The 10,549-nt window shown below is 39.4% G+C and overlaps 1 protein-coding gene across 10 annotated transcripts in view; it reads left to right on the forward strand.

The window, feature by feature from the left end:
• The window catches only part of NCOA6 (nuclear receptor coactivator 6), a 114,429-nt gene that overhangs the window by 32,555 nt on the left and 71,325 nt on the right, over nucleotides 1-10,549 (forward strand). For 2 of the 10 annotated variants that reach the window (XM_032295177.1, XM_032295180.1), the window contains 2 exons: nucleotides 2,140-2,304; nucleotides 7,524-7,637. The gene's annotated coding sequence lies outside the window, so the exon portion shown is untranslated. Of the gene's footprint in view, nucleotides 1-2,030; nucleotides 2,305-7,523; nucleotides 7,638-10,549 lie in introns of those variants that run through there. The other 8 variants (XM_032295178.1, XM_032295182.1, XM_032295183.1 and 5 more) reach the window with 5 other exon arrangements.

The raw sequence follows: 10,549 nt of genomic DNA on the forward strand, positions 1-10,549 counted from the left end.
AAAAAAAAAAAAAAAAAAAAAAAATTGTTATTTGTTTCTATTGTCTAGCTGCTTTTAGGATCCTTTCTTTATCATTAACCTTTGGGAGTTCGATTATTAAATGTCTTGAAGTAGTACTCTTTGGCTTAAATTGGTTTGTGTTCTGTAAGTTTCTTGTACTTGAATATTGATATCTTTCTCAAGGTTTGGGACGTTCTCTGTTATTTTTCATTTGAATAAATTTTCTGCCCCTCTCTCTCACTCTACCTCCTCTTTAAGGCCAATAACTCTTAAATTTGCCCTTTTGAGGCTATTTTCTATTAATAGATCTTGTAGATGTGCTTTGTTCATTTGCCTCCTCTGACTTGTGTATTTTCAAAGAGGCTATCTTCAAGCTCACCATTTTTTTCGTCTCGATCAGTTCTGCTGGTAAGAGACTCAGGCATTCTTTAGTATGTCAGTTGCATTTTCAACTCCAGAATTTCTACTTGATTATTTTTAATTATTTCAATCTCTTTGTTAAATTTATCTGACAGGATTCTGAATTCCTTCTGTGTGCTCTCTTGAATTTGATTGAGTTTCCTCAAAACAGCTATTTTGAATTCTCTGTCTGAAAGGTCATATATGTCTGTCTCTCTGGGATTAGTCTCTGGTGCCATATTTAGTTCGTTTGGTGAGGTCACATTTTCTTGGATTACCTTGATGTTTGCTGGTGTCTAGGCATTGGAGAGTTAGGTATTTATTGTGGTCTTTACAGTCTGGGCTTGTTTTTACCCATCCTTCTTGGGGAGGCTTTCCAAGTATTCAAAGGGACTTGAGTGTTGTTATCTAGGTCTTTTGTCACTGTGTTTGTATCTACATTAGGTGGCACCCCAAGTGTAGTAATGCTGTGGCTCTTGCAGACTCATAGAGGTACCACCTTGGTGGTCTTAGGTAAAATCAATAATAATTTTCTGGATTACCAGGCAGAGACTCTTGTGCTCTCCGCTTACTCTCTCCCAAATAATTGTAATTTGTCTCTCTATGCTGAGCTAGGGAAGAGGTTACACAGGCACCCCTGTGGCCACCATCACTGGAACTACACTGGGTCAGACTTAAAACCAGCACTACACTGGGTCTCTTGCCCAAGGCCTGCAGTAACCACCAACTAGCTACCACCTGTTCTTCACTGAAGGCCCTAGGGCTTTACAGTCAGCAGGTGGTAAAGCCAGCCATGCTTGTGTCCTTTCCTTCATGGCGGCAAGTTCTCTCCAGTCCTGGATGGGTCCAGAGATGTTCGGAAGCCAGGGCCTAGAGTCATAAACCTTAGGAATCTACCTAGTGCTTTGTTCTGCTGCAGCTGAGCTGGCACCCAAGTAATAAGACAAAGTCCTTCCCATTTTTCAGTCCCCTTTCTGCAAACAGGGGAGTCTCTCCCTACGGCCACCACCACCCCAGGCCTACGGCAAGTACACCTGGCTACTGCCAATGTTCAATCAAGACACAAAGTCTCTTGAGTCAGCTTGTGGTGAATGCTGCCAGCCAGGCCTAGGACTCTCCCTTCAGAACGATGGGCCCTTGTCTGGCTCAGAGCAGGTCCGGAGGCTCTTTGAAAATACACAGAGGAGACAAAAGAAGGAAAATGCCATCCAGGAACCAAGGCCTGGAATTGGGGACCTTAAGAGCCTGCTTAGTGCTTTATGTAGCCCAAATACTAGAGGGAACTTTGTTTTGTAGCCTAGTGTCTCTGGTACCTAAGCTGCAAGCTCTGTCTCCCAGATGGAGTACAATGGTACGATCTAGGCTCACTGCAGTTGCCACCTCCCTGGTTCAAGCTCAGGCTCAAGCAATTCTCCTGTCTCAGCCTCCTAAGTAGCTGGGACTACAGGCATGTGCCACCATGCCCCACTAATTTTTGCATTTTTAGCAGAGACCACTCTCTTTGTTTCAGGCTGGGTGCTGCTCCTCACGCCTGTCATCCCAACACTTTGGGATGCTGAGGTGGGCAGATAACTTGAGGTCAGGAGTTCAAGACCAGCCTGGTCAACATGGCAAAACCCTGTCTCTATAAAAAAAAAAAAGGGAAATAAATTTAAAAAAAGAAAAAAACTGTGTGTTTCCATTTTCCTTCCCTGAAAGAGTTGGGGAAATAAGACTAATATTCTTTAAATTCCTTTCTAGCTCTAAAACTTCAAGTTTGTGAGCCAGCGGGGATGCGGGAAAGGCAGGTGGAGTTTGTGTGCCTGAAGAATAGGTGAGCAAGAGGGGCCAGAACACTGATAGGACTGTTGAAGGAGCCAACAGTGGGAAATAAACTGTGTGAATAATAAGGTTTATTACCTGGAGGTAAGCGGGGCGGGGATGGGATTGGGTGGGGTTAAGTAGGAGAGACTAACCTAAGGGAATACGGAGTTGGAGATAGTGGCAGTGGCTAGGCACCTGGAAATGATTTGGCGCAGGTACTCTGCCTCCTGCGCTCAAGTGATACTCCTACCTCAGCCTTCTGAGTAGCTGGGACTACAGGCACACACTACTATACCTAGCTAATTTTTTGTATTTTTTTATAGAGGCAGGGTTTCACCATGTTGCCCAGGCTGATCTTGAATTCCTGTGCTCAAGCAATCTGCCCTCCTCAGCCCCTGCAAAGTAATGGGATTACAGGCATGAGCTACAGTACCTGGTTCCAACTCTTTTAATATGAAAAATTTCAGGTCATGTGCGGTGGCTGTCACCTATAATCCCAGCACTTTGGGAGGCCAAGGCAGGATTGCTTGAGCCTAGGAGTTTGAGAAGCCTGGGCAACATAGGGAGACCCCAGCTCTACAAATAATCAAAAAATTAGCTGGGCATGGTGGTATGCATCTGTAGTCCCAGCTATGCTGGGGCTGAGGTGCAAGGGTTGCTTGAGCTCAGGAGTTTGAAACTGTAGTAAGCTGTGACCATGCTACAGCACTCTAGTCTAGGTGATGGAGCAAGACTCTGTCTCAAAAAAAAAAAAAAAAATCTAAACATATAGAAAAGTTGAAACAATACTAATACAATGAACACTATCTAGTTTAAACAAGTGTTAACATTTAGCCATATTTGCAACATCTGTATTTGTTGAATAATTTGAAAATAAGCTGCAGACATAATGATACTTTATCCCTGTGCTTTATCATGCATCTTCTAAGAATAAAGAACATTCTCTACCTAATTACAAATAACATTACCACACCCAAGAAAGTTTAAAATAATGCCCTAATACCTTCTGCTACTCAGTTCACATTGTTTCCCCCAGCTGCCTAAAAAATTATTTTATGACTATTTTCTTTAAACCAGATCAAAGTAACATTTATGCATTGCATTTGGTTGTTATGACTCTGTTAATCTAGAACTCTATTCTTCCCCTATTTTTTCCCCAAGATTTTAGCTTTTTAAAGAGACCAGACCAGTTTTGTTGTAGCAAGTTCCATATTCTAGCTCTGTCAGATTATGTTTTCTTGTGATTTTTCTTGTTCCTCTATCTCTTGAATTTCCTATGAAGGAGAAATTACATTTAAAGACTTGTTTAGATCAAGGTTAGGCACTTTTGGTAATAATCCTTCATAACTAAGGCTGTGTACTTGAAAGTTACATCAGGAGGCATAAACGAAGAGTCTCACTCTAATCGTTGCTGAATTTTACCTCTAGGTTAAGCTGGTGACTGTCACATCTTCCCATTATAATTGTACTCAGTTTTTCCCCTTTGCAATTAGGAAGTAATTTCTAGAATAATCCTTTGGCACTGTGGTAACCTGTTTACCAACAATTTTCTTTTTTTCTTTTTTTTTGAGATGGAGTTTTACTCTTGTTGCCCAGGCTGGAGTGCAATGGCGCAATCTTGGCTCACCACAATCTCCGCCTCCCAGGTTCACATGATTCTCCTGCCTCAGCCACCCCAGTAGCTGGGATTATAGGCATGTGCCACCACGCCTGGCTAATTTTTTTGTATTTTTAGTTGAGATGGGGTTTCTCAGTGTTGGTCAGTTTGGTCTCGAACTCCCGACCTCAGGTGATCCACCTGTCTCGGCCTCCCAGAGTGCTGGGATTACAGGCATGAGCCACCATGCCCAGCCAACATTTTTCAATCATGCAAAAATGATTTTTAGCAACCTGTGATTATCCTTGCCTGGATCATTTATTTCATAGCTGCAAAATGGTGATTTTGAAATTCTTTCTCTCCTTCTACATTTATTAACTGATAGTCTTCTGTAAAAGAGAGCTTTCCCATTCTATGTGTATGAACCCTTTTAGAAAAAAGTCTATAAATTGCTTAATTCTTTAATTATCAATCTTTAGAATAAGTCATTAATGTCAGAGTTACTTTCAGTGATGGCAAGAAGTGTTTTTTGTTTTTTGGGTGTTTTTGTTTTTGTTTTTGTTTTTGTTTTTGTTTTTGTTTTTGAGATGGAGTCTCACTCTGTAGCCCAGGCTAGGGTGCAGTGGCGTGATCTCAGCTCACTGCAACCTCCACCTGCCAGGTCCCGGTTCAAGCAATTCTCCCACCTCAGCCTCCCAAGTAGCTGGAATTGGAATTACAGGCACGAGCCACCATGCCCAGCTAATTTTTGTATTTTTTTAGTAGAGACAGGGTTTCACCATGTTGGCCAGTCTGGTCTTGAACTCCTGACCTTGTGATCTGCCTGCCTCAGCCTCCCTAAGTGCTGGGATTACAGGCGTGAGCCACCTCGCCCAGCCATTTTTGTTTTTGTTTGTTTGTGTGTTTTGGTTTGGTTTTTGTTTTTTTAGATTCTTTCTCTGGTTCAGCACGTTTTTTGTTTCTTTACTCTCTAAGTCATTGCTGGGGATTCATAGATTCTTACTTATTCATGATACAATTTTAGTCATTATTCTCTTTTGATACTCAAATTGTCTTAAATTTGCCCAGTGGAAACCCCTTAAAACTGGCTCCTGTGTCCTTGTGACACACTCCTTGTTAGTCTGAGTGCTTCCTTCCCTCTGGTATAACATGATTTTTTAAATTCACTTTGTAAGATAACCATTTTTATTGGTCTCATATTTCTTTCTAGAGTATTTTTAGCACTCGCATATACAAAATATTTTTTCTCCCCTTTTCCCCAAAAATGTAGTGCAAGGTACTCCATGCTTACTCTGTTTTTTTCTCTCAAAAATATATCCTTGGAGATATTTTTGTATCAGTACACAGATAGCATTCTCCTTCTTGCTGTTTCTCTTTTTTTTATTTTTATTTTTTACACTTCATTTTTATGGATGTTCTATAATTTAAATCAGTTCCTATTGATGGACATCTGGGTAGTTTCTTTTTGTTTTGTTTTGTTTTTTTTGAGATGGAGTCTTGCTCTGTAGCCCAGGCTGGAGTACAGTGGCATGGTCTTGGCTCACCGCAACCTCCGCCCCCTCGGTCCTGGTTCAAGCAATTCTCCTACCTCAGCCTCCCAAGTAGCTGGGATTACAGGCGCAAGCCACCATGCCCAGCTAATTTTTGTATTTTTTTAGTAAAGATGGGGTTTCACCATGTTGACCACTCTGGTCTTGACTCCTGACCTTGTGATGCGCCCACCTCAGCCTCCCAAAGTGCTGGGATTACAGGCATGAGCCACTCTGCCTGGCCCATCTGGGTAATTTCTTAACTTTTGCTATTATAAACAATGCTGTAGTGAATAACACTATACATACGTCATTTTATATGGTGATACGTTTATCTGTAAGATCACTATTCAGGAGTGGAATTGCTAGGTTAATGGTTTGTGCAATTGTAATTTTTTTTAAGCGATGAAGTTTCACTGTGCTGCCCAGACTGGAGTGCAGTAGCTATTTATAGATGCTAATAGCTTATCACAGTCTTGAACTCCTGGCCTCATGCAGTCCTACTGTCTTAGCCTATCAAGTACCTGGAATTACAGGTGTGTGCCAGCATACCCAGCTTGTAATTGTGATTTTGAAAGACATTCCCTAATTGCTGGTGTTGTACCAATTTGCACTAACACCAGCAATGAGTAAGAGTGCCTGTTTCACCATAACCTTGCCATAATAGTGCACTATCAAATTTTTGGAGTTTTGCTAATCTGATGAGTATAAAATTGTTTTTTGCTTCTTTTGTATGAGGATGAACATTTTTCCATATGTTGAATGTTCATTTGTATTTATTTTTCTGTGAATTTTCTGATCATATTCTGTGTCCATTTTTATATATTTGTCCAAATTGTTGATTTTTAAAAATTTTATATGTCTGTATAAACACACATATACATACACATACCTATGTATATATTTTTTTAATATCATTCTATATAGGGAGATTTGTTCTTTTATCAGTGATATGATTGCAAGTATTTTTTTCTTTGTTTTTTTTTTTTTTTTTTTGACTTATGATGCTTTTTGCTTTGCAGAATTGAGTTTTTTGTATTTGAACTTGCCAATCTTTTATCTTATGGCTTTATTATTTTTTTTAGGGACAGGATCTAGCTCTCTTGCTCAGTCTGGATTGCAGTGGCATGATCATAGCTCTCTGTAACCTCAAACACTTGAGCTCAAGTGATCCTCCTGCTTTAGTCTCCTGAGGAGCTGGGACATGGTACTGCCATGCCAATGCCATACATAAGTTTTATATCTACTGTAAAGAATATTTCAAGACAAACTGAAAATTTAATGAAAAATATAATGTATAGGTATTATGGATAAAATAGGAAAAAAACTTATACCTAAAACTTATACTAAAATTTCATGAAAAATATAATGTATAGCTGTTATGGATAAAACAGGAAAAAACTAACACCTAAAACTTTGTAAAGTTTAAAAACTAAATTTGTACTCGTATTAGAAAAGCAGGTCTCAGATTTTGTATGTGTACAAAATATTTTGTTTTGGGCTCTAAGCATATGCAAGTAGTGTGACATGATGTTAATTCATCTTAATTTGACAGAGTTAGGAATGAAGGTATAGAGAGGGCTCTAAGGCTTAGAATCACAGTTTTATGATTCTTAAGTGAAGGTGGTGTAAGTCTGTGAGTTTTGCTTCTACAGTCTTTCAGTGCTTGCTGATGAGTGCCTAAAATCTCAAAAAAGGCTGGGCACAGTGGCTCATGCTTGTAATCCCAGCACTTTGAGAGGCTGAGGTGAGTGGATCACTGGAGCCCAGGAGTTTGAGACCAGCCTGGGCAACATGGTGAAACCCCGTCTCTACCAAAAAATACAAAAATTATCCAGATGTGGTAGCATGCACCTGTGGTCCCAGCTACTTGGGAACCTGAGCCTGAGGTGGAAGGATTGCTTGAGCCCAGGAGGTTGAGGCTGCAGTGAGCTATGATCCCTTATCCCACTCCAGTGAGGGTAACAACAACAAAAAAAAAACAATAAGGAAATCTCAAAAAAGATAATCTTTGTGTAGACTTAATGAAAACCCTATTTTAACATTCTCTAAAGATGCCAATGTTGACTTGATAATTTTTTGATATTTACATTGACTTTTGTTAAAAAGATAGGTTTTATCTATAATTTCTATGTAATACTGTGGCTTTATTGCTCTCTCTCTTTCTCTCTCTTTTTGTTGTTGTTTGTTTTTAGAATTTTGATTTGGCTGCTGGGCTGCTACCTTGAAATCCAAGCCCTAAAAATGCCAGCTTGTTTGGACTTAGAAGATGACCTGGATAAATGATAAAAATTAAGAAGGAGATTTTGGTGAGTGAAGCCTTATGTGAGAGAGTTAATGCTTATTCTTTTGTTCTTTCTGATACTGTCTTTCTTTTTGGAGAAACTATCTAGAATGCATTTATTATTCTTAGAGACATTGAATAAAATACAGATGCCCTTCTTCTGTTTTTAAATGGGATTTTTGCTACAAACTATGTAGTTTCCCATCTTCTTTATAAATGATAATCTTAGGTTTCACTGTAGAAAACAATGAAAGACCAGGAAACAATACTTGCTTTTAGAATTTATATTAATTAAAACTATAATAGTTGGATAACATTGAAAGAATAGACAAAAAAACTATAATAGGAGATTGCATTTCAAATAAAGACCTTTGATTAAAAATAGAAATAAATATATGTTCAAAGTTGCTAACTCAACATAACTCATAGTTTGATGCTGTATTTAGATTTGAGGTGAGCTAAAGCCCAGCAAAAATTAGATTGTTTTTATCTTGAAATTTCTTTTTGCTTCCCTCTTAGCTTTTGTATAGCACTCTAATAACAGATCCTGGCAGTCCCCCGCTGGGAGCTGTATCATAATGGGTTTAAATTGGCACAAGGGACTCTTCAGAAATGCTTCATAAGCCCACATGAGAAGTTGTTAATATTAGAGCATTTCTTACATCATTTCCCTGCCCTCTCTCCTTTTGAGAATTTCCTTTATATATAATAATATGACAGGGGCTTGGATATGTGTCTTGGCCCTAACATCCTTAGATTTTTATCTGTTTGTTGAAGTGACTACTCTAGCAAGCAGTCATTGTTTACATTAAATGTAATTTAAGAGTTTATTGCTGGTTTTCCTTAAAGACACTGATATTTGCAAGTTACTGAGAAGTAGTTTTGGAATCTAGAAAAAAATTTTTTCTTTTATTCTGAGACTTAGGAGCTTTGGGTCGGGAGCAACAGGCTGTCACTTCTGCCAGGGTGAACGGGGCATTGAGGTACAACCAGTCCTTCACTCCCAGATCCTAGGAGGAAAGGAGGAGTGCTATTGGGAATAAAGAGGGAAGTAAACACTGTAGAGCTGTTGCCACCTTTCATCCTATCAAAGCAGCTACTCTTCTGTGTAAATCTTTATCTGACTGACAAAGACTGCTGCTGTCTACTTAGAGATACTCATGCTGGGTGCACAATTGACATCTTAAAGCAGTAATAAGATACAAGAAAAATTACTTAGGGAAAATATTTTTCTAAAAGCGTGTTGTGAGAAGAAATTAAATGTGCTACTTTCTGTGTGGAGTAGGCTGAGTTCTGAGTTGTTAAAAAAATGCATCAAGTTGAAATGCACATTAACGTAAATTAGCCATTTTAAAGTGAGAATTCAGTGGCATTTAGTAGATTCACATTGTTGTACAACCACCTCTTCTATCTAGTTCGAAAACGTTTCTGTCACTCCAAAATGAAACTCTATAACCATTAAGATGTCCCATTCCCCATCCCCAATACCTCCCTCCCGCAACCACTAATCCTCCCGTCTGTCTCTATGAATTTACCTATTCTAGATATTTCATATAAATTAGGCTGGGTGCGGTGGCTTATGCCTGTTATCCCAGCACTTTGGGATGATGAGGTGGGCAGATCACTTGAGGTCAGGAGCTTTGAGACTTCCCTGGCCAAAATGGTGAAACCTCATCTCTACTAAAAATAAACAGAATTAGCCAGGCATGGTGGTACGTGCCTGTAATCCCAGCTACTTGGGAGGCTGAGGCAGGAGAATCACTTGAACCTGGGAGGCAGAGGTTGCAGTGAGCCAAGATCACTCCACTGCACTCCAGCCTGAGTGACAGAGCCAGACTCCATCTCAAAAAATATAATAATAAATAAATGGAATTATGCAATATATGTAACCCTTTAGTCTGGCTTCTGTTACTAAGCATATGGTTTTTGAGGTTTATCTGCATTGTAGCATGTATCAGCACTTCATTCCTTATTATGCCTAAATATTCTATCTATATGTATCTACCACACTTTGTTTATCCATTCACCTGTTGATGGACATTTGAGTTTTTGGCTATTGTGAATAATGTTGCTGTGAACATATGTGTAATTCAGAGTTATTTTTCTTCTTTGTTTTTTAGTAGAAACGGGGTTTGCCATGTTGGCAAGGCTGGTCTCAAACTCCTGACCTCAAGTGATCCACCTGCCTTGGCCTCTCAAAGTGCTGGGATTACAGGTGTGAGCCACCATGCCTGGCCTTCCTTAACTTTTGTTTCTACATTAATTTTTTTCAGTGAATATTCTTCCATTTAAGGCAGGAATAATTGCTGTAAAGAATATTATTTTATTGTTATGCTGTGTGTGACTATAATACTTTGACATTTACTGAGTATTTATAATCATTTTTACCTTTTTTTGAGACAAAGTCTCAATCTGTTGCTCAGGCAAAAGTGCAGTGGCACGATTTCAGCTCACCACAACCTCCGCCCCACCCCCAACCCCCCAGGCTCAAGGGATCCTCTCGCCTCAGCCTCCTGAGTTGCTGGGGCTATAGGCACCCACCACCAGGCCCAGCTAATCTTTATACTTTCTATAGAGATGGGATTTCACCATGTTCCCCAGGCTGGTCTCGAAAACCTGGGCTCAAGCTGTCTGCCTACCTCGGCATCCCAAAGTACTGGGATTACAGGTGTGAGCCACCACACCTAGCCATCATAAGCCTTTATGCAGAGTTGGAGTTGAATCTTGTGGAACTGCTGATAAACCTGTGACACAATATCAAGATACCTGTAAATGCAGTGTCAAGCAGTTGATGCCTCAATAATCAGAAAAACTGTTGGATTTCATCCCTGTAGGGCTTTACAGTAACCTTTTTATCCTTATTTCTTCTTTCTTTTCTTTCTTTCCTTCTTTCTTTCTTTTCTTTCTTTCTTTTTTTTTTTTTTTTTTTTTTTTTTT

Source organism: Sapajus apella, unplaced genomic scaffold (assembly GCF_009761245.1).
Source record: "Sapajus apella isolate SASKATOON/1434 unplaced genomic scaffold, GSC_monkey_1.0 scaffold33, whole genome shotgun sequence".
Classification (NCBI taxonomy): domain Eukaryota; kingdom Metazoa; phylum Chordata; class Mammalia; order Primates; family Cebidae; genus Sapajus; species Sapajus apella.